Source organism: Alligator sinensis, unplaced genomic scaffold, assembly GCF_000455745.1.
Source record: "Alligator sinensis unplaced genomic scaffold, ASM45574v1 scaffold231_1, whole genome shotgun sequence".
In the NCBI taxonomy this organism is placed as follows: Eukaryota; Metazoa; Chordata; order Crocodylia; family Alligatoridae; genus Alligator; species Alligator sinensis.
In genome coordinates this window covers 2135334-2157855 of record NW_005842003.1, presented here as the reverse complement: position 1 = coordinate 2157855, position 22522 = coordinate 2135334, and the positions used below count along the sequence as shown (strand labels likewise).

At 45.3% G+C, this 22522-nt stretch overlaps 1 long non-coding RNA gene across 1 annotated transcript in view; it reads left to right on the top strand.

Annotated features, from left to right (window-relative positions):
* Positions 1 to 22141, top strand: part of LOC102378046 — an 85742-nt gene extending 63601 nt beyond the window's left edge. Inside the window, exons 2-3 of the long non-coding RNA XR_323595.1 lie at positions 990 to 1054; positions 21903 to 22141. This is a non-coding gene — a long non-coding RNA (uncharacterized LOC102378046). The remainder of the gene's footprint in view (positions 1 to 989; positions 1055 to 21902) is intronic.
* Positions 22142 to 22522: the final 381 nt, after the last annotated feature.

Here is a 22522-nt window from a genome sequence, read left to right as displayed (position 1 = left end):
ACTACCTTTTGGTCCATCAAAAAATGACAAGACTCAACATATATGTATATATATATGGGTGTATGGCTACACTTTAGGGGTGCGTCGTGACAAGCGTGCAGTTTGCGGTGCCTCAAAGCAATGTGAGGTGCTGCAAACCACACATGACATATGTGCACCTCTTTGCTGTGCTGTTAAATTGCAATGCAGCACCAAAATTTGACACCGGCAGAACCAGTGTAAAAAAAAAAAAAAATTGCTACTGAAAAAAACACTGCACACATATGGCATGAGCATATGAAGCCAGAAAGGGAGCCTGGCCAGCTAGAGTAATGCTCTGCCTGGCAGCCAGGCTCCAAATGGCTGGCTCAACACCACTGCTGCCCCAGGAAGCCTAAGGGCCCCACGTAAAGCTGATGGAACCAGGACAGGAGCTGACCACAGCCTCCCCTACCCCACATGTGTCACTTTGCTGCATGCCAAAGCATGCATGCAAGGGTATGCCTGGGGCAAATAGCTGTGGCACAAATATGTGTCACTACTATTTGTCCTGTGGGAAACACACACCCCTGCATGTGAGCACTCATCAGGACACACCCTAGAGTTGCAAATTACAAAAGGTGAATCAAATGAAGAACCAGCCACATTGCAGCTTCTCAGGAAAGAGAAGGCACAGGGAATATTAATGATTGGAAGAAGGGGAAAATGGCAAAACCATCTTTAATGAGGAGGCTGAATGAGGGCCATTCCATGTACAAATGATTTTCAGACTTTACTTACTGTATCCCACAGAGTTAAAATGAACTAACAAGCTTGCATTGATTTTTTAATTGTATTTTGATCTAGTAATTCTTCTAGAAATAGATGAACTTTATTTGTTCAATATTTATTGTTGTTTCATCTGCTTTAAAATCTGAAATGTAAGCAATTTGTGTAATGGATTGAAAAGACTAAATCCAGTATAGCTTCTGTATCTGATGAAAGTTTCTTGTGTAACTTTCATCCCCAAGATCAGAAGACCCCAGTGGACCCCTCTGGTGGAATCCGACCTTAACCCTCAGCACAGAGCTGGGAGGTAAGTGGGGCCCATGGCAGGAAGAAACTAGTCAGGAGTGGGAGGTAGCTGAGAGGAGCCAAGGATGCCCACCCTGTAGCTCCTATTTAGCCCTGCTCCCTAGAGAGCTGTGAGACCAGAGCCTCATGAACAGAGCACGTAAACAGGCATACTCTGGGCCTCAGTGAGCAAGTTAGCATGGGAGTTCACACAGGGGGATAAGCAGGAGGGGCACAAGGCTCTAGGTGGTGAGCTGAAGAGAAGAGTTGGCACAGCAGTAGCCTGGACTACCACCTGTGTAATGGTGGTGGAGCACCGCACCCCACAGATCCCCTCCATGTCTGGCATCCCCCTCCCCCTCCTGGTACCACTGAGGCCTCCACCCAGATGGAGCCCATGGTTCCAGCCTCCACTCAGATGGGGCCCCTGGCTCTCAGCTGTGGGGGCTGCCTGGAATGACTGCAGGCATCTGGGATCAGGAGCAATGACATCTTCCTTGTGAGGTTTGCCACACACTGGAGTCTCTGGAGTGCTGGATAGGGGAACTTCAGGCAGCAGTGCAGAGACTGTATGCCATGGAGATTGGCTCTTACTGCCAGATTCTTCACCTGAAAAATAAAGAGGGGAGTACAAAGATGGCTGGCAGGACAAGGTGGACAAGAGAATCTCCTGTTAATTCTAGCTAGGGGATGCTTGGACAAAGGTTGTCTCCAGCCCCAAGGCACACGGCACCAGGGTCACCAACCCCCTGGATCTTCGCAACAGGTACAAAATCCTTGCTGTATCTGGAGAGGCAGCTGAACTGCCAGCTCCAGCACTTGAGGAACAAAGGAAGCTTGCAAGAAGAGAATGCAGAATGATCATTGTGGACAACTCCCTGTTCAGAGGGACAGAGGGAGCGATCTACCACCTCAACCCCTTGGCCCCTGAGATTTGCTGCCTCCCAGGGGGCCATATCATGGATCTAGCTGAGAGGATCCCAAAACTAGTCCAGCCCTTTGACCACTACCCTATGCTCCTCATCCATGTGGACACACATGACATGTCTCAGAGCAGTCCCACCTAGGTTATGAGTGTCTACAGGGATCAGGAAGGAGAGATGAATTGATGAGGTGAACAGAAGACTGTCGTGTTGGTGTCATTACAAAGGCTTCAGCTTCTTTCACCACAGTCTGCACTTCCAAAGTAGAGTCATTGGTCTGTTGGGAAGGGACAGCCTTCACCTCACTCCAATGGGGAAGAAGCTCTTCTCAGCTAGAATGGCTGACCTACTTGACAGGGCTTTAAACTAAGTTCACCGGGGGCTGGGTGCACAATCACCAGAGCAACCCCTCCAAGTGTCAGCCACAGAATAAGTAGGTTATGCAGCATGTGGCAGTGCTAGGGTTGATTAAAGAGTTCTCTCGTTGGGGACTAATCTGCCACACCTTTATTTGATGGAAAAATTAGAAAGATATTCTCCAACAAAAGGTAACTTAGTTAATCATGTAATGCAGAAAGTAACAGTGAATTGGCTTTATTGTGCTCCCCATAAACCTGTAGAGGCCAGCTATAATACTGACAGACTCACATTTGCATTTCCCATTCCCTCCAGCACCCTGGCCATGATATCACTCATCTAGTAACTTTTCTGTGTTCTCTACAAGTCATGTCCATGTCCCACTTCATGGAGTCATTCCAAAAGCTGCAGTCTACAAAAGTAAGTACTTGTCATTCCTCACCTTACTCTGGGTGAGTCTCACCATGGTTCTATCCTCCCCCGCTGAGCCTGTATATGGGGATTCCTCATTCTGTGGTTTCTCTCAGTCACTCAGTCTCTTGAAGTGCCCCAGGGGGCAATCAACTGCTCCCCACAAGTCCTTCTTATTGCCACCAGCTGCTGTCTCAATCTTCAAGCTATTAACTTCTTCCCAGTATGCTAACCTCCACAGTCATACCCCATAAGCAACTGTCCTTTCCCTGTCTTTGACCCAAACTCCTTCCCTGTTCTCCCAAAGCAGGCAGTCTGTTCTCCTCCACAGGAACAGAGTTAGTTGGCACCCTGTTACATAGCACAAGGGATCTCACTCCTATACCAGCCCAGAGATGGACCTCTTCTAGGAGTGTTGGGAAGCCTAGGGCCTCTGATGGCAGACTTGCTTGGCTGTACACAAATGCCAGGAGCCTGAGAAACAAACAGGAGAAACTGGCCCATCTACTACACAAAAATCAATATGATCTCATAGGAATAACAGAGACCTGGTGAGACTCCACCTATGACTGAACCACAGGTATAGATGGCTATACCTTGTACAGGAGAAACCGTGTTGCTAGAAAGGGTGGGGTGTAGCTCTCTATGTGAAGGAGTAGTACACTTCCCTGCAACTGGAGTTGGGCACCCAAGAAGGGTGACTTGACCCTCTGGGTTAGATTATGGGGGGAACGTGGTGAAGGTGATATAACAGTAGGAGTTTACTACAGACCTCCTAACCAAGAGGAAGATCTTGACCTCGCATTCGCTAGTGAACTGGCAGAGGCTCTATGCTTTTGGTGCATGGTTGTCCTGGGTGATTTCAACTACCCTGACATTTCATGGAAGGAGCATTCTGCCAAATCTGATTGGTTGTATAGCTTTCTCACTTACTTTGATGAACTCTACTTGTCTCAAGAGGAGTATGGATTAACAAGAAGTAAGGCACTCCAAGATCTGGTACTGGCTAAAGGGGATGATCTACTGAGTGGCCTGAGAATTGAAGGGAAGCTGGGAGACAATTATCATGAGTTGATCATTTTCTCTATCTATCACAAAGCTGGGGAATCAGTCAGCAATGCAGACATGCTTGATTTTAAGAAAGCTGACTTTCATAAGCTCAGAAGGCTGGTTGTTGAGGCCCTGAGAAACCAGGACCTGATGGAGAGAGTCCATGATGAGTGGTCACTCCTTAAAAATGTGGTACTCAAAGAACAAGGAAAGTCCATCCCAGTCCATAGGAAAAGGAGTAAAAGGTCTGGGCAATCCCTGTGGCTAAAGAGGAGACTCGTGGAACTCCTGTATCTGAACAGAAAGGCCTATAAGGAATGGAAGTCAGGTAACATCACCAATGAGGAATATTCAGCACTGGCCCACACCTGTAGGGAGCAAACTAGAAAAGCCAATGCTGTAACTGAACTCAAACTGGCTATGGGAATCAAGGACCAAAAAAAGTCCTTCTTCAAATATGTAGGTCATCGGAAGAAAAACAAGGGCAGCATTGGACTTTTGCTTAACCATATTGAGCAGTCAACAACTGACACCCAAGAAAAAGCTAATCTCCTTAATGATTACTTTGTGTCAGTCTTCCACCAGCCTAAGGGGATCACCCTTCCTAACAAGATGCATGATTGCCAAAGTACGGGTGAACACACACCATCATTGGTGAAGATCTCATAAGGGAATACCTTGAGAGGCTAGACATTCACAAATAAACTGGCCCAGATCGCAAATCAGTCAGCAATGTAGAATCCTTGATGTTAGGAAAGCTGATTTTCATAAGCTCAGGAGGCTGGTTGTCAAGGCCCTGAGAAACCATGATCTGATAGAGAAGGGAGTCCATGATGAGTGGTCACTCCTTAATGATGCAATCCTCAAAGCACAAGGGAAACCCCCATGGCTAAATAGGGGACTCATGGACCTCCCGTATCTGAGAAGAAAAGCCTATAAAGGGATGGAAGTCAGGTAACATCAACAAGAAGGAGTATTCAGTACTGGCCTGGACCTGTAGGGAGCAAACTAGGAAAACCAAGGGTGAAACCGAACTCAAACTGGCTACAGGAATCAAGAAAACAAAAAGACCTTCTTCAGATATGTGGGTAGTCGGAAGAAAAACATGGGTAACATTGGGCCCTTGCTAAACCAAATGGGTCAGTGGACAACCAACACCCAGGAAAAAGCAAATATCTTTAAAAATTACTTTGCATCGGTCTTCCACCAGCCCAAGTGAATCACCCTGGATGCAGAATTGCCAGGGTATGGGGGAACACCCATCTACCATTGGTGAAGAACTCATGAGGGAACAACTTAAGAGGCTGGACATCCACAAATCAGCTGGCCCAGGTGGAATGCCCCCAAGAGTGCTAAAGGTACTGGCTGACATAGTGTGGCCAATGGCAAGGATATCTGAGAACACGTTGCACTTGGGAAAGGTTCCTGAAGATTGGAAGGAGGCCATTGTGGTGCTTATCTTCAAGAAATGGAGGAAGGAAGATCCAGGGAATTATAGGCCAATCAGTTTGACCTCGATCCCTGGTAGGAAATTGGAAAAAATAATCAAAGGAACCATTAACAACAGGCTAATGGAATGCAACATTCTGAGAGATAGCCAACACGGCTATAGTAAAACTGGGGAACTGTGGCCTCAAAAAGCTCGTGATCTGATGGCTGGGGAACTGGCTCATGGTCAGACCCAGAGAGTGATAATTGATTGAACTGTGTCAACATGGTGCATGGTGACCAGTGGTGTCTCCCAGGGCTCTGTACTTGAACCAGTACTCTTTAATATATTTATAAAAGATCTGTATTCAGGTATCAGAAGCAAACTGGCTAAATTTGCTGATGACAAAATTGTGGGGAAGCATGGTCACACTAAAAGATAGGCTGGCGATTCAGGCTGACCTGGACAGGCTCAAAAGGTGGGCAGATCAAATCCTGATAGCATTCAACATGGAGAAATGAAAATGCTCCATGTTGGGGAAAAAAAAACACGTATCATACTTATAGGCTTGGCAGTGAGCTGTGAGGTAAGTGGGGCCCATGGCAGGAAGAAACTAGTCAGGATACTCACTAGTACCATGATGGGAACAGACTTAGGGGTCATGACTGACCACAAGATGAACATGAGCCACCAATGCGATGCTGCAGCTGGCAAAGCAAACAAAACCCTGGCTTGCATCTACCAATGCATCTCAAACAAGACCCAGGAAGAATTCCTCCAATTTTACTCTGCCCTTGTGAGGCCACAACCAGAATACTGCATCCAGTTCTTGGCTCCACACTTTAGAAAGGATGTAGAAAAGCTTGAAAGAGTCAAGAGAAGAGCCACATGCATGATTAGAGGACAAGAAAACAGGCCTTATGAGGAGAGACTGAGAGGCATGGGACTTTTTAGCCTGGAGAAGCATAGGTTCAGGGGGGATTTGGTGACTGCCTGTAAGTATATAAGGGGTGTGCATCAGGAGCTGGGAGAATGACCTGTTCACCAGGGCACCCCAAGGGAAGACAAGTTCTAATGGTCACAAACTCTGGGAAGACCATTTTAGGCTGGGCATAAAAAAAAAAAAAAATCTTTACTGTCTGTGTCCCCAGAGGCTGGAAACGACTCCACGGCTCTCCCCCCCCCCCCCCCCCTCCACGCCCCCCCCCCCCCCCCCCCCCCCCCGGGCTTATAAGTGGTGCAAGCATCTACTCTGGACACTTTCAAGAAACACTTGGATGTTTATCTTGCTGGGATTATTTGACCCCTGCTGACTTCCTGCCCCTTGGGCAGGGGGGGTGGACCCAATGATCTTGCAAGGTCCCTTCCATCCCTAATGTCTATGAAAATCTATGAAACTATAGTATTGGTGAACTATAGTTAACCAATGAATGTCAACACACATTCCTAAAGAATGAGATTTTTTTTTCTTTCTGTTTCATTTTTTCCCATAAGACCTTAGGGGAGTAGGTAAACCATGCAAAATTTAAGCGTGTCTTGAAGTGTGGTTATTTAGAATTATCTAAATAAGAGCAATACATTGCACTTCAGTTTGAACTTAGGTAACTATATTCAAAGACACTAATCTAAAAAATACTGCTTAATTGCTTAGGCATTGACAGGCCACAAGCACCTAAGTTCAGCTTGTGCATAGTCAGCACTACTAGCAACTTGGCTGAGCTGAACACCTAGACACCTAAACTTAAACTAAAGTAATTTTTGGAATTCATATATTAAACATCCCTGGTCTCCTGTACAGGTGCAGGGAGGCTGCTCCAATGCTCTGTAATTACAGTCTGTTGGTAATTACTGCACTCTAGCAGACTCCAGTGTCAGCTTGATGAGCTTTAGTTCAAAGTGTCCCACCACCATTTTTCAGCATGGTGGTATTAGTGGAGCTCTCGGAGCTGCACTAATTAAAGCACCCCTCCCTCCCCTGTCTCTCAGAGCACATCTATAAATGCCCCACTGTGCCAAAAATTTCCAGATGTAAGTTACCCAACTGCAACAGAATGGGATGAATGTTCCCTCAGTCCAGTCTAAAGAATTCTTCAGGTTAGGGCAGTGGTGCTCAACCTTTTGGCCCCATGGGCCAAATGAGTCACCTGGACTGAATGAGCTGAATGAGCCTCAGGCACCAGGAGCAGGCTCTTGGGTCAGACACTGTCCCCTTCTTGCCCTATGCACTGTAACTTGTCTGCAGAGGGGCCTGGCACTGCCTCTTCCTGCCAGGATAGAACCCCAACAACCAGCACTGCCCCCACCTTATATGCCAGGATTGGGCCCTCTCCTGCCAGAATTAGGCCTGGGGGCCCTGGTGCCACCCCTTTATGCCCCTGAATGTTGGGCTTGGAACCTGGGGGCCTGACATTGTCCTCATCTGGTCATGCATATTGGGATTGGCCAGGGCCCAAGGCCTGGGGCTCTCCTTGGGTCTAGAAATTGGGTAACCCTGTGCCCCTGCTGCCAAGTTTCCAGACCCCTTAGGAACACTGTGGGACACATGATAGCAACATGAGCCAGATCTGGCCTACAGGGTGAGAGTTGAGCACCCCTGGATTAGGGTACTATTCTGGAAGGCAGGAGATTTGAATTCCCTTAGGCTGAAGAAAAATATAAACTCAGATCTCATACCTTCTGAGTAAATTTTCTTTTTATTCTGTAAAGGTAATTTCCACCATCATCATGACATCTAAAGAGAAAAATAAGCCAGTTAGCTATATACAAGGAAATGATAATTTGTGAATCCTTGTTTTACATAGGCGCCTTCCTGAGGGCTGCAGTTAAGTGTCTAAGACTGAGGAAGAGGTAGGATTTCAGACATGCCCTCCCTTCAGGATTTCAGTTCAAGCATGTCCCCTTGCATACTGGGTGTTCTACAGCCCAGTCATTGATGCCTAACTGTCCCTATTTAATATATTTCAGATTTACACACCTAACCTTGGTTTGTGGACTGAATTCATGGAACAGGGTTTCTAAAAATTAGGTGCATGATGTTAGACTCTGACTCCATGTGGCACCCAATGACTAGGGAGACAATGATCCAATTGCCCATGGATCCTGTTACTCATTACCTAGAGCAAGCAGGGAGCAAACACCAGCACACGTTGCTTACAACAGTTTTATTCAGAATGGAGACAGCTTTGGGCGAGCTCCCTCACAGACACTCAGTTTATGAACATGGGGAGCAGCCCTGAACAATAGTTTTTTTCCACATTTATACACTTTGGTTTAGGTTCATTAACATTCACTCCACCTTCACTCTTCCTATGTTCCACCCATTTTCCCTCCATCTTAAACTCCACCTCCGTTTACTGTTTGCACCATTAGCATGGAATTGCCTATGCATTTCATTCATTTATATGTCTTTTTGTTATGAGCACATGTCTAAGTCCTTCACCCCACTTCTTTGACCAATGGGTGGACTTTAGGGCTTCTTCTCCAATCACTATTCACCATTTTGCATATGTTCATCTGAGATCATGTTACCAATTACGTGTTGTTTTTCACATTCCAGACTGTTTTTCTGTTCTAGGGTGTACCATCTTCCACATTCCTAAGACTTTACCTCATTCACAGCACACAGAGTCACACAGACTCACTTAAAAAGATTGACACAGTTAAAATGGTTACTTACCATAAGCAAATGTCTGGCTTAGATATCATTCTGCCTTATGGTCAGCAGCTCTGCTAGGCCACAGGCCATGCCTTTAGTCAGCTTCAGATTCAATGCTCCCCGAAAATCCACTTAGTGTTACCCTAACACAGAGTTCTCCAGATTACCTAACTTCCTTGTTATGTACATCCCTTACGGTGAAGTTGCATGGTACACTTAGACCATACTAAAACTATGCAGTGTTAAGTGTTGTTAAAGTTAGAATGTGCTATGATCTGTCAGATGTTAATGGTTAGTATTGTTTCTTACCTTAATAGCTCTGACTTGCCACTAGAGTACAATTAAACAGGGGCCTGGCTAGAAGCCAGGACTCCTATGCAATATCCCTGCTCTTGAGGGAATGTTTTAAGTGCCCTTATTATGGTCTAAGTGCAACATGTAACTTCACACTTAGACTCCAAGGAGAGGTACCTAGCCGTGTTTGACTGAAGTCAGGAAGAAGGCAAAGGAGATTTGCACTTTATAAATGACTAACTAAATCATATAAACATAAGCTTTCATGAGTGAATCTAATTAAGTGAGCATGGGCTCACAAAAGCTTATGCGCTCTCTCTTTCTCTTTCTCTCTATTTGTTTTAGTTAGGCTATAAAGTGCAAATTTACCTTGCCTTCTACTTTAGATTCCAAATCAGGCACAAACAAACAAACAAACAAAAAACAACACTCTTCCTAAACCTTGTCCTGTTAAAAGTACTGTTCATAATGCTTGTGTGGAAAAAAAAAATCCTTCTGCTACCAGCTTCCTCCCCAAAGTAAAATAAAATAAAGTACTATTGAGTGTAAATAAAACAACAACAAAAGATTTTTTGTTGTATTTAGCACATGTTTTTTCATGACATGAAAATGCAGTTTCATTTGGGAGATTTTGTTTTGTTTTGTTTTCCTAAGCAAAAGAAATGCGGAATGTAAGAGGACAATCATAAGAGAGCACAGGCATCATTCATAAAACTGGAGGAAAGGTTGGTGCCTGACCTTTTAACCTAGTGGTTAGGTCACACATCCAGAATGAGGAGGAACAGAGCTCATATCCACCTTTTATGTGCTATGCAGCAGAGAGCGCTAATTTGTTTTTCCTAATGGGGTTATAATCACTTGCCTATATAGAACTCGGGTCGGCGGTGGGGAGGGGGAGTGTCAGTCTGTCCTCTTGAAGCTGAAATTAAATATTCTTTGTGCCAGGGAGTTATCATAATTCTATGCTTGTGGTTAGGGAGGTCACCTGGGAAAGAGATCTGTAGGTTTTACTCTATATGTTGATGAATATTTAGGTATTACACAAAATTGGAAACTATTAGGTTTCTAGTTGTCCAGTATTTGGGATACTTCATATGGAAAATCGTAATTTTCTCAGTTATTATTATATTATATTTCTACCTGCTGTCTATCAGGACAACACGTTTTCCTACCCTTATACTTATTATTGTATTGATTGCATTTAAATTGCTGACCTCCAACCCACCAAAAATTGATTGCACTGATCTTGAACAACCTCTGTTAAAAATAAAGTCATTTTCAGGTTAAAGACCTGCATGCCAAATTACATCTAATAGCAGTCAATTGAGTTTTAAATCCCTATAGTATGATAAAGATAGGTAGTTCAACAAGAAGAAAACTCTTCAGCCATGAAAGGAAAGGAAAGAAATAGATCTGAGCCATCAAGTTGCATTTCAAATGGCTGCAAAAAAATCACAAAAAGATTGCCTATTATTAAGGTAAAGATCACTTGAATTATCTAATTATTATTTGTATTAGGAAAAAAAAACCAAATGTGTTATTAACTCTCAGAGCAAATTGCTTTTTTCTTTATTTTGATAATTATGCCGATTTACTTCTTGTGCCTTTTTTGAAATGTGATGTGCATTCACCTGATTAATTTATTTATTTATCTCTCCCACGTGGTCTTACAATATCTCATTTTCTTCCCAGCATTATTATAATCCCTGTTTGATTAAACAAAGTAAATGCACATGATTTATATTAACAAAGGGTGTAGTAAGTCAATGGATGTTCAGGACTAAATGTACAAGAAAAGCTTTAGTGTTCGAGGAGAGTGTGGATTTACACTGAATGATCACCATGCCTCTTTTGTCCAGCACTTTTACAAAGATGGAAGGAATGTCTTCTGTTTAAAGGCTAGTCTTATACACTATTCCTAACTCAGTCACAACTCATGCACATAAAAATTGTTGCTGTTATGTTTGTGTGCCTCAGTACCTATTTTTGCCTATAGCTAATGTAAGCATTTAGACCTAAAAGGGCATGTCTACACATGCTTTCACATGCACCTAAACTTAATATCCATTTGCTTAATGTGCATTAATGCAATTTAGGCACATGTCTACGCATGCACAGGCCCAAGGCAGTCGACATAGACAGCATTAATGTGCCTTAGCACATCTACAAGTGCATTAAGGTGCTTTAGCTATTCATGCCTCAATTTGATACCTGCTTTTGCATCACAATTTTTGCCACATGATGCTACTGCACAGTAATATCTGGCTACTGTGCAGTTGGCATCTGGTGTAAATTTAGCAAGGTGTTTGAATCCATGTTAAATTATACAGGATTTTTCTCTATGTGGGTAAAATGTTATAATTTGAGTTTGATTCCCTAAAGAGTTAAACTAGTTGGAAGCACTTTAGAATTTAGCACCCCAGTTGAGCATGATAATTAGGGTTGTTAGAGTCAAATTTTGATCACCTTACCAAAGTGCTATGCCCCTAAAGTTATTGAGACAATGTGTGCTTGAGTAAAATATGTGGAGTTGGGTCCTCCATCATTTTTGGATAAATTAACTTGGTTTTTTCAATTAAATCTTTTTAGAAGAGGGGTATCAGACTACATTTCAGTATATTCCCATTAATATATATGTCATTTCTAACTATATATTCGTTCATCAGGATGTCTGCAAACTAGAGTTATTCATTTAATTCTTATTTAGTTTCCTATTCTGAAATGATTGTTTCTGAAGAAGCAACCAAAGAAAATGTTTTCATATATTGTTGGAATATGATACATAAATGATTCTATTATATAGATGCATCAAAATGTGATTGCTGTGTATTAACACTTTTTGTTTTCAGCAGTTGCTATAAAAGGAACTTATTTGGGAGACCAATCAGACAGTAATGCTTTCCAAGACTTGAATTTTATGCACAGATCACTTAATAATGATATGGCATGTAACATTTCTATTTTTTTTAAGATATAAAGATCCCTACCATAATTTTTTCAAGTGTATGAAGTTCTATTTCTAGGATTATGTTAGCTTAAACTCTCCACTTCCCTCTTCTTTTCTCCCCCTTTCTGTAAACCTATCTTCATTGGTCACAATTGCCAACACACAATACGCCCTGAAGATCTATTCCAATAATCATATAAAGCTGGACAGAATTCCAAGCAGTTTTCACAGAGCTGGGGTTGAGTGTATAAGCAACTATTCTAATTTTTAATATTCCACTGACATGATTCTGGGATCACTTATTAAGCCCTCTTTGATTTGGGGAAGATAAATGATAAAACATATAATGTGGGTTCATGAATATTTTTCAATGATTTACGCCAGTAATATTACTAATAAAATCATTGACATTGAGCCCTGGGTGAAGTATGGCAGGGTAACTGGTGAGATGGACAGGTCTTTCTTTGCCCCCTGGAGGAAAACACATATTTCTTTTGCATCCTGATCCTGTCATGCTCCTAAAATGAGGTGTTGCCAAGTGAGGTAATGGTTTAGTGTTGAAATGTTTAATTCCCAATGAAGGCTTAGGGACAGAATGAGGATGCATTTTAATAACAATAACATTACAGAAACAATCTCCCAATGGTATTGATAAACATGTATTTTCTTTGTCTTACCCTACAACCACTGTTTTAGTTTTGAAGAAATTAGTAATATGTGATGGTTAGTTATGCACTAGTGTTTCTTTTTGAGGATGTTCTTGAAATCAATAGGGCATTTGTTCACTGCCTAATATGCAGAGGCAGTGTTATAGCCAGTTAGGTTGTATTTTTATCAACTTCTTGTAGGAGCAAATCATTTTCATACTTTTTGTGAACCTCTCTATCCAAGAACTGATACATAAAGGGTGCATCTACATGAGATGTGTTAATGTGCCTTAGCCTAAGTTACTGTGCAATACGGATGTGCATCTACATGTGCGCGCCCTTACTGCATAGTAACTTAGGCTAATCATACCTAATTTTGATACCTGCATTTGCAAATGCAGGTATCAAAATTAAGCATGATCATTTCATGCACAGTAACACACATGTAGACGTGACCCAGAACTAACTTTAGTGCTGGGTCTACCCAATCACTAGGGGGCCAGACTGAGCCTAGCCCCAGGGCTCCTGGCTGGCCACCTCTCCTGCTCCAGGGTTGGGCTGCTCTCTAGCAGCCCCTAGTTGCAGGGTATCAAAGCCATCAGCCATTTTGTGCCTTGAGACAACACACCAGAGAGCCTGAGGGAGCCTACTCTTTGTTCAGGAGCTAGCAGGTCTCATGTGCCCCCCTGAACAGGCCACAGGCTGCCTCTGCCTGGCCTATTCCCTTTGCAGAGCTGCTGCTTGGCCACAGGTGAATGTTGCAAAAGGCTGCAGCTTGCTGCACCCCTTTCCTAGCCCTAGGAAATTCCTCCCAAGGCTGCTGCCTGGCTGTCTCTGCCAGCAGGGCCAGCACCTGCTCCCTGCTGCTGCTCACTCCCAGCAGTGTCTCTTTTCAGGTGCTGTGGTGAAGTGCCTGTGCCATGCGGCTCCCAGTCCCTGGCTGTTCCCCTCTGCTGAGCACTCCTGAGCATTGTCCAGGGCCGGCCACACAGGGACAACTGTGTGGGGGACCAGAGAGCTGACGTGGGATGAGAATGTCATCCTTATCATCCTCCTCATTGAGCCCCAGCTACACCCACATGCACATGCCTGTGCCTACTGCCCAGGCCCCCACCTGGACCCAGAGGAGGTTGGCAATCTTGTGGTATTCTGGGGCTGTGCCAACATGCAGAGGCAGTTCATGCAGGGTAGGTGCTTGAACACCCACATTTATGAGGCCCTCTCAGGTGGCATGCATGAGCAAGGACACTCCTGGTCAGTGCTGCAGTGCTGCTAAGGCCTTGCAGACACAGCGGATGGCTGTGACTGGCTACAATTATAGGTGCAATCATGCCTGCCAGATCATGGCCTTTATGTAGAAGCTGACCTGTATTCTAGTGTCCCAGGTCCCAGGCTGCACCCCTATGACAGTCACCAGCAGGGTGGCCTTCCCAAGCCTCCACCATAACCTCTCCGGTGATGCATCACTGGAGGAGGGACCCTCGGGCCTTCAGCACCCTACCCCCTCCCGCTCCCTATCTGCTGCATCCACTGGAAGCTGAGGGAGCTCTGCCCAGCAGATGCCTTGCACCCAGTGTAGCTCCAGAACCCACTATGAAGAGCAGCATCACCATCAGCTGACAGCAACACCGGCTTCTCCTCAGGGGAGGACAGGTGGGACACAGTTCAAAACTTTATTTAGCAGCCTGTGTCCCTGTAAGTGAATTGGTTAACCCAATTAAGTTATTTGCTTATGTGGTTGTCAGGGTTTGAAGCATGTTAGCTTCGAGGTCACAATGGGTCTTTTAATTAAGGTTTTTACTCAGACATCTGCCCACCTAGCCTGCCGTGACTTGATGTAAAAGAAAAAAAAGAGGAAGGCTTGCTGTTCTTAATGGCTGATGACCTTTGGCCGAAATAAGATTTTTTTTTCCATGCTCAGTTCCACTTTTTACTTGGCCCACTTACCCTGGGGATACTGGCTGTCTATTTCCATTCTTACTCCAGATGTATATTATTTTTATCATTTAAGTTTGGCTGGTTGCAGAACCATGAGTCCCTTTTTTATTTCCAGGTCCCCTGTCCTGCCTCACAGCCACTCATGATTAGTTGTTTTCTGTCTGTGCAGGTTCCTGGGCTGAAACAACTGTTTCTTTGCCAGATCCCACCGATCGCTTCCTCTTATTTCTTTGTGCCAGTGAGTATGGAGACTCCTCCGAGTCTCAAAAAGGGAGAGTTTTCTACCCTCTTTCTTTTACCCTTCCCAGGGCATTGTCTATGACTTTTTTGCTCCAAAAAACTTCCTCTGGACTTCCTCCCATGTATCTCTTTCACTTTCTCTCTCCTCCTCCTCTTCCTTGTTGTTGGGTGTGGCTTTTAACTGCTATCCATCCCACATCTAGCCAACCAGAACTGATAGGAACTAATGAATCTGGGCGCCTTTGATCTTCCTGCGCCCTGCTGTCTTTCTTTGGGTCTGTCATGATGTAAGTATCTGTGCCTGGAGCACCCACTCCAGCACTCCTTATAATCTTTGGGGCCCTTCTCTCGGGTCCCTGGAATCTCCCTCAAGTGGGCATCACAATCTTCACTGTCACAGTCCTCAGAGCTCATGCCAAGGCATAAGGCTGTCACATGCCAAGGAAGATATCGATGCCAGAGGCAATGTCCTGCTCAGCAGTAGGAGGCAGGGACTTGTAGTGCAGTCACATGAAGCTCTCCAGATAGAAGCAGAGGTTATGGGGCATCCTGGGCTTGCCCTCATAACTCAGGGTCCTGAACCAGGAGTGCAGGTATGCCTGGGGCACCAGAAGGATCATCATCAGCAGAACGTAGTGGCTTGGGAATCCATCAGCCTGCACAAACAGCTCATTGCACACCTCCTGGGGCATGCTAAGCAGGGCATGCTTAGGGCTCAGTGGTGGCATGGGGGTTAGCACTGGGGAGCCTCCCCAGGGAGGCCCTCTGTGGAGAGGCAGGTGGGGGCACAGCCAGCCCCTTGCCCCAGTTGTCCAGGAGCCCCACGTGCCCTGAGCCTGGGGTCTGTGGGCTGGGTGGCAACATGGCAGAGTGGTTGGCTTTAAGGTGTAGAGAAGAGAGCAGGATGTGGAGCTGCAGCAGCAGATGCTGCCAGCAGCCTGGCCTGGCCCACCCTTGGAAGGGGGTGGAAGAGTAAGGCTGCCTGCAGCCAGCACCCAGTGGGCCACTGACCCCAGGGGAGCATGTGGGAATGGGGGATCAGGTGGCAGACAGTTTACCATGGTCTGTGGGCACTCATGCATGGCCGACCCCTGATCTGAGGCTAGGCAGTGCATGACCTCTGGTGCAGAGCATTATCTCTGAAATGTTGCAATCTCCCACAAAAGGCGTCTGTCTCTTGCCTCTGCAGGGACAATATCTGTATGTGGGGGAGATGCCACCAGCCCCCATGGGGATGTGGGCTCTAAGTTGTCACCACCCTCTGCTGGAGCCATTTGGAAGTGCTAGCTGTGTCAGTGATGCACCAGGAACTGGACACTCCTGATGCAGTGGCTGGTGGCAGTGGCAGAGGAGCAGGAGGTACAGGAGGAGGTGCGGGAGGAGCAGGCCTAGTGGGTGAAGGATGTCACCTGGGTGTAGGCTCGGGACTGGGCACAAGCAGACCAGTGGGCCCAGATGGAGGCCCAGAAGCAGGAGGACCTAGAGCTGCTCCAGCAGCAGGGGGAAACCAACTGCCAAGCTATGGACACCCTCCTGGCCTTGATGGCTGTGTCCACATACCCCACTGCCTGGTCCTGCCCATGGACCCACAGGGCCCCTGGGTGCTGCCCGCCACCCTGCAGCAGGCCCCCACCTAGCCCTGGGAGGAGGTCCTTTGGCACCTCCTGCCCCCCAGACCTCCTGGCCTGGCCCGCACCGCAGGCCTGCCACTACCCTCCTGGGCCTGGCCCCACCACTCTCCCCCAACACCACACACCTGAAGACCCTGCCATGTATGAGGCTGCCACCCACTCGGGTTACCATGGCCCCCAGACCTGCGAAGGAGCATCCCAAGGCTGGGGTGCTGGGCTCTAGCCCTAGGTCTCCCCCCATCACTCCCCACTCTGGGCTTAAAGACCCAAAATATTGTATATAGTTTTTCATTTATAAGCAGATTTTTATTGGTGGGTAGGGAGGGTGGTGGAGGGGCTGTGTTGGTTGAGAGGGGAGGGGGTTCTGTTTGTTAAGGGAGTGATGGTGGTGGATGTTGTTAGTGTAATTTTTTTTTCAACCACGTGTGTGTCATGAGAGTGGTGTTGGGGGTGAGCAAGGGATAGAGTGTGTGTGGGTGGCAGGGCAGGCAGGCTGGAACAGGGAGTGCAGGAATGGGTCATCCAGGGCCTCCCACAGGAGGGTGCCCCCCAGACCCAGGAGGCACCAGCCACCAAGCTGAGGTTTGTGTGGGAGGGCCCCCAGTGCACTCCCTGGCTTCTGGTCCACTTCTGGGTCTATTGCCAAGCGTGCTGGGGATCCCGCATACTCCTCTGGGACACTCCATCTGCCCCACCATCGCAGCATTCACAAGCTGCCTGGCACCTTGAGATATGAAGAAACAACATTTAAAGCTGTGCCTGTGTCCAAATTGACAAATCATTCTGAATCTTTCTGAATTGATTCGGAGGGTTCCGATTAGATTTGAAGAGATTAAAGGGTCTCCTGATTCAATTTGAATTTGGAGATTTGGCCATTGAATCAGGCCGAATCTCCACCAAATCGAATCAGCAACCAAAGCTTCACACAGACCTAGTATACACCTGCCAAAAATCACTTACAGTGCATTACCTTAATGCACAGTAAATTTAGTCACACTTAAATGCATGTGTAGACATGCCCTAAGTGCAAATGAAATAAGTTACACTTAAGGATACCCACAGGGTATGTTATTGATGTCTTCTCAGTGAAAGACAACTTTCAAGGCCCAAACATTTGCTACAATTTAACAGAAGTATGACAATGTTTTTAGGTGCTAATTTCCATTACAACTTACTTAAATTCCATTATGCTTAGCATATTAAAAATTACTTCCAGAACAAAGAAAGGATGAGGTTGAGACTGACGTTAGTTCTAGGGCTGGTCACAGGCAAGGAGAAGGAGCTTTGGGGAAATGTACAGATATCTTTTCTAAGTATATTTTTTCCCTTTATTCCTCTAGACTTTACTTATTGCACATGCATGAAAATAAAGCAGGTAAGGCAGAATTTCATATTACTTTACATGCCCAAACAGCACTTAATGCCATTTATAGCTTTTATACATCGTTTGTGAAGGACTCCTCATACATTGTATGTCTACACAGCTATTGAGTAGGCTAAGCTCTGGCCTTGCAGACATGTGCTTCCATATGCACATACGTCCTGAAATTCTGGCCTGACAAAAATCTTGGAAGAGGAGAGCCCTACCCCATTTTAGTTCAATAATTAGGATATGCTTCCAGGAAGCAGAGGTTAAGAGGTTTATAAGCTCCAACACTTTTTTTTATTTTTTTTTTGCAGTGGGGAGGGGAGGTCAGGAAGGGGGCATGCCTGTTTCTTACTTTCCACTGCTTTTAATGAGGTTGGGATTAGGAAACATGGCCAAGGACATAAATTATAGATAAACCAATATAAGTGATAGTTTCATAGTTTCTAGGGTCAGAAGGGACCTGAACAGATGATCAAGTCTGACCCCCTGCCCTGGGCAGGAATGAGTTCTGGGATCATAATACCCCATCCAGATATCTATCCAACCTCCTCTTGAAGACCCCCAAGGTAGGGGAGAGCACCACCTCCCTTGGGAGCCCATTCCAGAGCCTGGAAGCCCTAACCATAATGTAATGCCTCCTGATATCAAGCCTGATCCTACTCTCAACCAATTTGTGGCCAGTATTCCTTGTTATCCCATATGGTGCCCAGGGGAACAGATCCTCACCTATTTTCCGCTGGTCCCCCCTGGTGAGTTTATAGATGGCCACCAGATCCCCTCTCAGTCTTCTTTTGTGAAGGCTAAATAGATTCAGGCCCTTTAGTCTATCTTCATAGGGCCTGGCCTTCTGACCCCTGACTATGTGAGTGGCCCTCCTCTAGCCCCTCTCAAGGTTAGCCACATCCCTCTTGAAGTGCGGTGCCCAGGATTGGATGCAGTACTCCAACTGCAGCCTTACCAGAGCTGCATAGAGGGGAAGGATCACCTCCCTGGACCTGCTTGCGATGCATCTGTAGATGCATGACAAGGCGCGCTTAGTCTTACTGGCCACTTCCTTACATTGGTGGCTTATGTCCATCCTGGAGTCAACAATGACTCCAAGATCCCTTTCAGCCACTGTGTTGTTGAGAAGGGTGTTCCCCAGCCTATAAGTGTGTTGCAGGTTCCTTCTCCCTAGATGCAGTACCTTGCACATGTCTGCATTGAATTCCATTCTGTTCTCATCTGCCCACCTCTGTAACCTGTCCAGATCAAGTTGGGTTCTGTCCCTCCCCTCCAGTGTGCGCACTTCTCCCCAAATCTTTGTGTCATCAGCAAATTTGGACTGCATGCTTTCCACGCCCACCTCCAAGTCGCTGATAAAGATGTTGAATAATACAGGCCTGAGGACCAAGCCCTGGGGAACTCCATTGCGTACATCCCTCCAGGTCAAAAACAACCTGTCCACCACCACTCTCTGGTTGTGACCTTCGAGCCAATTTGCCACCCATCTGACTATGTAGGTATCAATGCTGCAGTCAACTAGTTTTTGGGTTTTTTTATATATGAATGGGGTGAGAAACAGTGTCAAAGGCCTTCTTGAAGTCCAGATAGATGACATCCACCTCACCTTGGTGACCTGGTCATAAAACAAAACAAGGATAGTCAGGCAGGATCTGCCTACAATGAACCTGTGATCAGAAACCAGTTCAAATTTGTAACACAACAAAAGTTCAGTGCTCATAAATTGCTTTTGAAATGACCAAAACCTGTTTAAGGTAAACCTGGATGGATGTAGTATACGACTTTATTGATTTAGGTTAAATTGGTTTATTGAACTTCTGTTCCACATTCTCTCCAGATTCAAGTCCTCGCAGTCCCCCAACATCCCAGAATGCTTTCCACCTCCCACACAAACCCCTCCTCTCAGGGTGAGCAAGCTAGTCTTGTCCCAAGCGATCTACTCCAGTGAAGCAGGGTGGAATGCTCTAGCACCCCCCAACTTCTGACCTGGGTCACTGCGGGCATGTGGCTGCATTTCCAAAACCAAAAGTGAACGTCTGTTCACTTGCTTATCAGTTTAATCTACTCAGCTTAGACCAACATGAACAGATTGAATTGATTCAGCCTTGGGCTTTCTGACTCTCTGTATTTAGCCTGAGTTTCCATATTCAAAGTTGAATCTGAGCTAACTTAAATTATGGAATCTTAAAAATAATGTATTTGGAGTTTCTGTAGACATTCTTCAAACTATCATTATGGAAATACTGAGGGGGCTTCAACACATTTAGCAGTTTGTATGGGAAAAGCCTGGTTTTTTTATCTATATTCTTATGTCAGAGAGTGCATTTCAGGGTGCACAATCATTCTTTATTATTCATGTTTTGTTTTGTTTTTCTTACTCTCCATCTTCCTGGCTGAACTCCAGAATCACCAATTATTTCACCATTTATTCCACATAATTTCCTACCATCTCAAATAGCACCTTATTCAGAAATTTATCAGACTATTTTAGCAATAAAAATGTGCTATTCCACAGACTTTCCCTCCTCGGTATCCCTCCTCTACTCCCTATTATGTGGTACTTTCCTTTCTTCCTATTCTTCTGTTGTTTATCTGCCTCTTTGTTCCTTTTGCTGTTCTACTCCATTGTGCTCTATGCTATGTGTGGGCAACAAAGTAAAATGACAAGATTTCTGATCTCCAAAGAGCCACTTTCACTTTGCTACCCACACACAGAATAGAGCAATCCAGACTGGCACAACAACAACAAAAAAGACATCCTACCTCTATACCATATTATTACATTCTGACCCTCTTTGAACTCTGTCTGTGGGAGGTTGCCTCCAGCTACCGTAAGGATAAGATGTCAATAAACTAGGGGACAGCTTTAAACATCATAAACTGGAGGATGGACTCTTCCCTAGAAGATAGATGTCACTGAGCTCAGCTAGGAACTGCCATGTATTTGCCCCTATTTCCCACAGTGTTGATGGAAAGATAAAGATAAATGGATAGAAAAAGGCCTAGGTCTCAGAGGTGGTGAAGTGCCTACAGTGCCCATTAATCATCTTTTTTTCTTGCTGATGTCAGGATTTCAGGATAGTCAGTCAGGGAAGAAGATAGAAGGAGTTTAAATCCCGAAGAGCTGGTTTCCAGCACACAGCCCCAAAGCAAAAGCAATGTATTTAAGAAAGATATTTAAACCCATTTAAAATGTACCACAATATATAAGTAGGATCCCTTAAAAATATAAGCATTAGGTCCTGTCCCAGTTCTGGCAGCTACCATCTTCTGGACAAGTACAACCTACATTACTTTCATTACTGTAGAAATATCAGCACATCATTATTGCCTCCTCCCCCAAACATTACTGCTATGTAATCAGCACGTAAGTGCAATGCATTATCATTTTAATCAAGGTAGAGTGAGCTATCCCTTTGTCTCACTTTCTGCCTCTGATTACTTTTCCTTACAAATTTTGGCAAATACATATATTTCAACATGCTTCTCTGCAAATCCTTTCCAAAATGTCCTTCTATTCTTTTTAACCGGAACAAGACTGATATGTAGGGAGGGAAACTGTGGCACCATCTTATCTGCCAACAATTCAAATAGGAGCCAAAAGGCATCTTGCATTAACATTTAAAGGGGAGATACAGTCTATTTATAACTAGTTTAGATGATAGAAGTGATACTTTATTTTAGCTCATATAGATGGGGCCCATATTTCTTAATGATCCAGTGTTGTTTTCTAGTACGATAGAGATAAGAAAAACTTGTACTGTAATCTCAACCCCCTGTCTTTCTCTGATGCACTTGTTATATACTTGTTATGCAAGTGTGGCGGACATGCACACAGGGTGTGGAGAATAGCACAGCTGATTGGTGGAATGTTTTCACCAATCAGGTAACACCTGGGATGGGGTTGCCTTCCCCCTACCCAAAAGGGGAGGAGGGACAAAGAGCCCTCAGACCTGATTGAAGACTGTGCCTGCAGGTCCATCAGACTTTGGGGAACAGAGCCCCTGGAGAGAATAAAAGGAGCAGCATGCCCTGCATGAAGCAGACGCATTGAGGGACAGAGTGAAGAGCAGGCAGTGAAGAGCTGGGGAAGATCTACCAGTGGACAGAAGCTGTAGCCCAGAAGAGCCCCTGAAGACTCCCTCGGTGGGACTGGAGTGGCAAGCGGCTTCGGCCACAGCCCACCCCCAGCCAGTGCACAGCACAGTGCATGAGACAGACCCTGGGACCTGTGGGAGGCTGTTTACCTGTATAGGGACCCATGCCCTTTGAGGTGGTGTGACCCTTGGGGCCTCTGATTATACAGCGTAATGGTATTTGGTGATTTAGATATTGTATATATTTACCATTACTCTCCTGTAAGTCTATATATTGTTACCTGTATACTAATAAAACTGTAAATAGTTAAGCTGTTCAGTCCTGGCCTGACTCTATAGAAAATAGATGGCGCTGGCCTGCATAGCAAACCCCTTTCTCAGCACTCCTGCCTGGTCATCTATCCCCTCCAACTGAAGTGGAGGGCACATACTTGAGTGCACCTGAGTTACACAAGGACCACTTTTTCTCCATGGCTAACATGAAATGGATATTGGGAAA